Source organism: Camellia sinensis, chromosome 11 (assembly GCF_055761805.1).
Source record: "Camellia sinensis isolate YWXY chromosome 11, ASM5576180v1, whole genome shotgun sequence".
NCBI classification, from domain to species: Eukaryota; Viridiplantae; Streptophyta; class Magnoliopsida; order Ericales; family Theaceae; genus Camellia; species Camellia sinensis.
In genome coordinates, this window is record NC_138971.1 from 18,767,022 (window position 1) to 18,775,419 (window position 8,398).

The 8,398-nt window shown below is 36.5% G+C and overlaps 1 long non-coding RNA gene across 1 annotated transcript; it reads left to right on the forward strand.

Moving 5' to 3' along the window:
* The first annotated feature begins 665 nt into the window (after nucleotides 1–665).
* LOC145803076 (uncharacterized) lies at nucleotides 666–2,990 on the forward strand. Its single transcript, XR_014345178.1, has 2 exons — nucleotides 666–1,025; nucleotides 1,763–2,990. It is a non-coding gene; the product is annotated as an uncharacterized LOC145803076 (long non-coding RNA).
* The last annotated feature ends 5,408 nt before the right edge of the window (nucleotides 2,991–8,398 follow it).

Genomic DNA, 8,398 nt, shown 5'->3' on the forward strand with positions numbered 1-8,398 from the left:
CATTTCATGCCATAATATATCATAATTTTACATGACATGCAAATGCATGTCGTGAAAACTTCTACTAAAAAAATTAAAATTTAATATCAAATCAAATAATATTTAAAGCCAAATAAAAAGGTTCAAACCCAAAAGATAAAATAAATAAAAAGAAATAATTTATATTTTAAATAAATATTAAAAAATGTATTTACAATTACACTAAATTTTCAATATCTAACGTTCCTAAAATATGATTTTTTTTTTTTTGATATTAGAATGAATTTAAATATTATTCATATGTCTATACCTATTTTACACGGCATGCTAATACATACCATGAAAACTCTTGCTAAAACAATTTCTCATCTTGTAAAGTAAAATAAACATAAAAGCAAAACCCTTACATTTAGGATTTTAATTTGCACCAAGGATCCTCTAGAGTGAAATTTCCTTAAAGTTTCCTAGAGTGCTCCATTGTGTGGTTGAGATTCACTGGCAAGTCACATCAGAAAAATTGATGTGACTTGCCAATAAAACTCAACCACACAATGGAACACTTTAGGAAACTTTAGGAAAAAATCACTCTAGAGGATCCTTCTCCTTTAATTTGTTTATATTTGTAGATTTCTATTTTTGCCCAAATCAAACATGACTGAAACACCTCTCTCTCTCTCTCTCTCTCTCTCTCTCTCTCTCTCTCTCTCTCTCTCTCTTCTGCAATCCCTCATTCTCTCTCTCTCTCATTTCTCCATGGATGAGAGTAAGCAAAGAGGTAAAAAGAAGATGATGAAGGAGAAGAAGAAGAAGAAGAAGAAGAAGATGATGATGATGATGATGATGATGGTGGCAGTGGCGGGAACGATGTAGAATTAGAGGAAGTTGATGATAATAACGGTGGCGGTGGTGAAGTTAGGAGCCAGCCGGTGAGTTAGACTGTTCGTTAGCACCTTTAATCAAAGCATAGTTAGGCGATTCTCAATTGGAAACCCTAGCCAACTCTAATCTTACATGCGATTTTGTTGTTTCTTCTCGCCATTTCTCAGGTATCATCACTAATCACTTCTCTGTGTCTGTCTCTGCCTCTCTTTGTCTTTGTCTTTGTCTCTGTCTCTGTCTCTGTCTCTCTCTCTCTAACAAGTTTGTGGTGATGATCTGACAGACGTGGCAGTGGATTATGCTCTTCTATGGCCGCTAGATTCAGCTGCATTCAAGGTTAGGAGTGTATTCTGACTCTTCCACTGAATTTTGAATTGTTCATTTCTGTCATTTCTGATTGATGCATCTATTTTATTTGTTTATTTATTTTCGTGTTTTTGCGTCTGTTTGAATGAGTTTTCAAGTTTTTTAGTCTTTGATTTCACTCAATTATTGGTGTATGTTATGAGATTTATGTGATTTGAGATTTTTATATAATTCAATAGTTGACATTTCAGAGAGATTTTTTTAACCCTCTGACAATATGAGGATAAGGAATAGTGTAGCTATAAATGATGCGTCTTTGCATAGAGATTTTTAATTCTTAGTTAGCCCTTGTTTTAAATTTTGTCTTACTGAATTAATATGCCTTCTGTGTATTTGATGTTTCTATATTATCTGGTCTTTTTTATTCTCTTACTTTGGTTTGTTGTAATGAATGGTAGCAAATTTAAAATGTTAATTATTAGTCATTTTGGGGTTGGGTTTCATTTTGAGATTTTTTTCTCCACATCCAAGGCCAATTGTTTCCACTTATAAATTCCCAAAGTTTTCTTCTTGTCTAATGTAAAGCCTTTAACATTAGGTACCTCAATTTGTTGTTCAAGGTTGCTTGTACTTCAATACAAACAAGCTTGTGTTTTCCTTTCTGTTTGCTTGAGTAAGAGTGGAAGTCATTATGTGGAGGTACTTCAATTGCACATTGAATGTGAATTTTCAACAACAAAATTTGTCAAGACTAACCTACAAACAATCACATGGGAGACTCTTCTATCAGGGTCACGAAGAAAATCGTGATGCTTCGCAGGAGGCTAAGGCAAAGGCTATGGAAGCAATTTCTAAAAGTATTCTAATTTCATTACATGTATATACGTACACGTGCATATATTGTAAACACAAGTTTTCATAATTTGATTTTGATGGCTTTAGGTTGATTAGCAAAACTGGAGGAAGCAATAGATTTCTTACTTTTTCCTCGTAGAAAGTTATGAATGACCCTTTCTGCCTAGTGTTTTTCGTCACAATTCTTTCTAAAGAGACTACACAGCTTCCTATGTGGTTTTCTACAGGGGCTGATTCTGCTGATCAGTGTATTTCTACAATGTGACATGAACGATTATGGTATTAGCTATTCTCTTTGGATGAAAACATGGGTATGAAGATTTTCGTTGTTCAATAGGAGAGGATTCTCTACATTCTAATAAGTTCTAGTGTCAAATTTCACTAATTCTATCATTTAGAGAGCCATTAGCCGCTGTTGCATGACCCAATTGAATGTAGTCAGTTTTAGCTGAAAAGGAACTAATGTTCTTTAAATTAAATGATTTTCAAACAACAAAACGCGCACACACACAGAAATAGATATTTAGTTTGAAGAGGGAGAAATTGTTTTTTAAATGTTGTCCTCATTTTATTGGAAACTGTGTTGTCATCTAGTTTTGCATGTTACTCCAAATGCCCATTTCCAGAATGATCTGGGGTTGGAAAATTTAGACACGGTAGAGATTGCGATGACATTTGAAAAAGAGTTTGGTTTTGAGATTCCAGATAATGAAGCAGACAAGACCAACTCCATAAACCTTGCTGTTGACTTCATTGCATCTCATCCATAGGGGAAAAAGAATAAAGCTGTCACCATTTTATTTTCTCTCCTCTTCCTGTGAGACAATCTCTTTAGCTCTCTCTACTACTCCTAATAATGAATTAGACTTGACTGGCTTGTATTGTGTATAATCTTTTTGCTTTAATTTGTACATAAAATTTATTTGACCTTGTAATTTGCTTTTTAAGTATTAAAAGTGGCATTTTAGTGATATCATGTGTTCATAAATTGAGTTTACTCATGTAATGAATTTTGAATTTGCTTTTCCTCTCTCTCTCTCTCTCTCTCTCTCTCTATATATATATATATATATATATTAAAAATAACCTTTTACGGCATATAAAATTATGTCGTGAAAAGTGTAATGATTTATGGCATGCAAAAAAATGCCGTAAAAGATTATGTACGACATACAAAGTATGTCAGAAATATATTAAAAATAACCTTCTACGGCATACAAAATTATGTCATGAAAAGTGTAATGATTTATGAAATGTAAGAAAATGTGGTAAAAGATTATATACGGAATACATAGTATGCCATAAATATATTAAAAACAAGCTTATACGACATGCAAAATTATGCCATGAAAAGTATAATGATTTATGGCATGAAAAAATGTCATATAAAATTTTATACTATATACAACGTATGTCATTAATGTTTAATTTATTACTTTTTATAACTTTACCTGCATGCCGTAAATGACAATCAACTTTTCACGGCATATCGTATAACGACATTTGTATGCATGTTGTGAAAGATTTTTTTACGACATGCATCGCAAGCCATAAAAATTCAATTTTGTTGTAGTGAATCAATCCCACCTAGGAGACAAATCGGACTCTTCAAAAAACAAAAAACAAAAAAAAAAAGGCTCAAGCATTGTGAATTAAAAATTTCAATAAACAAAATGTTATTTTTAATCACAATATATACAATCATCAGTAAATATTATTCATAGAATTTAATTAGAATCTTTCAAATATCACAATAACTTCATTCACCTTGTTCGAAACCATTCATAAAATATTTGGCGGCCTAACTAATTGATAATAAAATAAAATAAATATTAAAAACAAAATAAAACAAAAAGTTTTTAGATTTTCTAATGTTACATCTTTTGCTTCCCCTTTCCTTGAGTCCTTCTATCACTAGAAGTGGATACACTCCACTTTTGCACTTTGTCATCACCAAAGCCAAGTTCACTTTTATCAAACCCCATTTATTATGTGCCTATGATATTTTTCAAAGTCTTTGATCCTTTATTCCAAAGACCAATGGTAGCTTTAGCATGCTTGAGCTCTTGTACTGCCTTGATGACGTGCTCATCCAATTGAATTTGAGACAATTCAAGAGATTTGGGGTTGATTTAGCAATCACCTAATATACCTAAAAAGCTAAATGGTAAAGTTTTCTCTCTACTATTTTACACATCTTTTAGTAAAAGCTGAAAAGCTAACTAAAATAATTAGTTCTCGAACCAACCCTCAATCTTAGCATCACACACTACATGTGCTTTTTGTTAGGATTCTAATCCTAGATCTTGTTTGTTTTTGGCAAATTCCTCACAAAACACGTGTTTTTATCTTAGTGCCATTTTGGTCTATCTATCTTAACAATCTTAAAAGTTGGGTTTTGTGAAAAGAGATTTGACAATCATGCTCTTAGATTTTTTTGATTCTCTATATCTATCTTTGATTAATGAGATTTGTGTTGGATGGTCAAAAAGTGAAAAACAATGTATATCACGCATGTGCAAGGATGGAAAGCATGGGCAAAGGCTGTCTGGTTGATTGATGAAAAGTGATTGAAAATCATACCTGTAACGCCCTCAAAATAAACCCATAATAACCATAACATTAACATGCATTTATAAAAGAAAACGAATCATTTGAGTTATTCATCAGAGTATTCTTATTGAAAGACATCACGTGTAACAACCTGCAACATCAAAATAAATGCCCTAAGGGCTTACATCTTTCCAAGCTAACACTTGGACACAAAAGGATGAGTACTAACTCATTTACAAGTTAAGCCCTAGGCTTGAATGTTTACATGAAATCTCAAAAATAACAAAATAAAACATATAACTAAAGACAAGTCTTCAAAATCCCAAACATCAAATCCTTCCAGGCTAAGTCCGTGGAGGTAGCTTATCACCTGAACCTGAAAATGATGTTCCCATAAAGGGTGAGCCACAGCCCAGTAGAAAAATACTAAACCAAATATAAGCATTGAATAAAGCTATAGCATTCAATAGATGGTTAACCAAGATAATCAATTTTATCATTAAACAGTCTCATGACACTAATGTCTAAGACACATTTCACCTTCCATTATTATCAACATGGCTCAGAACCTGGCCAAACTTACAACAGTGAATTATATATCATATTCACATTACTTCCAATATTAACAAAACAAATGAGACTCATGCTCATATCAAAACACTTCATACTTCCCATTTGATACACATTTTAGTGCTGTATCAATAATCATGTAAAAACACTTCAATATAATAAGCACACATAAAAATGGTGCTATTGGAGTCCATCCCCTATCTCCTCCCAAACAAAAAAATCCGGTTTAGAGGTCCATCCCCTATCTTCCCCTAAACCGTGGAGTACATCCCCTATCTCCTCCCAAACAATATGCATATGCAATGCTCAATCAATACATGTAATTTCTGTATTAATTCAATAATCTAAATTTATGACTTAAACAAATTGATTAGTTTCAATTTTCCCTAATCCGCATGCAATGTCTACAACAAGCACGACTATCCTCCACCGATAGCCCAAAACAATTATTTCTAGACTTGAAAGATAAATACACTATCAATTCATTAGGCGAGTGATTTATATTATCCAACTACACCATTTAATCAATAAATTCCCCAATTTCATGGATTTAACCAAATTCCCCAATTTCATGGATTTAACCAAATTCCCCAATTTCATGGATTTAACCAAATTCCCCAATTACCTTAAATTAATTACTCAAAGCAATTTAGCAATTCAACTAGGGTTTTCTTTTCCCAAGATTTTCAAAGTGTCCCCAACCTATCAAAATACCAAACTTAGAACAAAGCATATAAAATGGAGTAGGAAAATCCCTACCTCGAAGAAAATAACCCGTATGGAGAAGATGGAGATGAAGACCAAAGACCAACGTGCTCCAAATCCCAAGTTTCTCAGATTAAAACGAAGCCCTCAACTCACTCTAACTTTTTAATAAAGGATCTAAGGTAGAAACTCACTCTAAGTAGATCAATCGAAAGAGAGAAGGTGTGTAGAGGGAGAGAGAGATAAAAAAAACACTCCAGGGGCGGTTTTTAAAAAGTTATGAAGGAAAAGTAGGTCAAAAAGTGATCCAAAAAATGAAATCACGGACTGATATAATCGACTCTACGCTCGAGCGTAGAAAGCCCCGCTCGAGCGTAAGACACAGAATCATGCTCGAGCGTGAAGAAAGCCGCTCGAGCGTCGATTGCACCCTTCCAGAAGTTTTGCAGGCGCTGCACCCGCTCGAGCATCAAACTCCCCGCTCGAGCGGAGGAGCAAAAACAAGGGATCACGCTCGAGCGTAAAAACTACCGCTCGAGCGGAAGAACTGCAGAGCAAAAAACTGGGAGATGGAAAATCCCGCTCGAGCGTCAAAATTCCCGCTCGAGCGGAGAAGCAACAACGAAGGGACCGCTCGAGCGTTAAAACTTCCGCTCGAGCGTGAAGGCCAAAATCTGGGCATCACCTATCGGCATCTAAAATCAACCAACCTGTAACAGACCCGTCCAACACAACCTATACTTCAAATACAAAGAGATTAAAGGACAACAACAACCAATAAGTAATGACAGGATCCACGGAACCTAAGTTCGGATACAATAATTTAAAGAGAAAAGACCGGGGTCGCTATAACCTCCCCTCCTTAAAAGAATTTCGTCCCCGAAATTTAGCACAAGGTTTCGAAAACAAGTTTTTCTCAAATTCCAACAATATGATAACTCACTAATAAACAACTTGACCCAACACCGGCCATTCCATCTCTTAACAAAGAGATATGCCACAATATGCAAAACAACCATATATTTCAACCTGCATTAACACTATGCAATTTTCTTTCAATTTCAACAATTTTCAATATATTCAATATATACAATGTTCCATTAAACTTCCATTTCGAGGCAAGTTCCAAAATATTTCCATTAACCAAAACATTCTAAATGTTTTACAGCTTAAGACATATATAAAAAGCTTTAAAGTTTGACAATATTACAAAATCTAACTACAAGATTACAAATCAACAAACATGTCCGGATATTTCTCGCGGACTTCCAACTCACGTTCCCATGTGGCTTCCTCCACCCCGTGATGTTTCCACAAAACTTTCACCAAAGGAATGGTCTTGCCTCGCAAGACTTGATCCCGTTTACCCAAGACTCGAACCGGTCTCTCCTCATACGAGACATCCTCATCAACTACTAAATCGGTCCAATCCAATACATGTGATGGATCCGGCTCATACTTCCGAAGCATACTCACATGAAACACGTCATGTACTCCGGACAACTGCGGCGGCAAAGCTAAACGATAAGCAGTCTCGCCAATCCTCTCAAGGATCTCAAAAGGACCAATGAATCGAGGGGACAACTTCCCGCTCTTCCCAAACCTCATCAATCCCCGTCTTGGTGATATCTTCAAAAAGACATGATCACTCACCTCAAACACCAAAGGTCTCCTCCTACGGTCGGCATAAGATTTCTGACGACTCTGGGCTGTAACAAGCCTCTTACGGATAAGCTCAACCTTCTCCGTCGTTTCCCTCACTAACTCCGGACCCAACAGAGGTGCATCACCCACCTCGGCCCAACAAACAGGAGACCTACACGGTCGGCCGTATAAGGCCTCAAACGGTGCCATACCGATACTAGATTGGAAGCTGTTGTTGTAGGCAAACTCCACTAATGGCAAGTGCCTCTCCCATGACCCGCTAAAGTCAAGAACACAACCCCGAAGCATATCTTCAAGGATCTGGATAGTACGCTCGGACTGCCCATCAGTCTGAGGATGATAGGCTGTGCTAAAGGTCAACTTAGTACCTAAGGCGCTCTGCAAGCTCTGCCATAATCTGGCAGTAAAACGAGGATCTCTATCCGAGACGATCGTCACTGGAACCCCGTGCAATCTCACTATGTCCCGAATATACAAGTCGGCAAGATGATCTACCGTATCTCTCACGCGCATAGGAATAAAATGCGCCGACTTAGTTAACCGGTCTACAACCACCCAAATAGCATCACTACCCCGCTGAGTCCTCGGAAGACCCACAACGAAGTCCATAGTGACGTGCTCCCACTTCCACTCAGCAATAGGCAAGGGTTGCAACAAACCCGCTGGCCTCTGATGTTCAGCCTTCACTTGCTGACAAGTAAGGCACTTAGATACGAAAGCTGCCACATCCCTCTTCATACCCTGCCACCAGAACTGGCGACCCAAATCCCGATACATCTTAGTGCCTCCCGGATGCACCGCAAGGCGTGAATGATGAAAATCTCGGAGTACCTCTTCTCGATGAGACTCCGGCACAAACAGACGGTCTCGGTATCTCACACTCAGG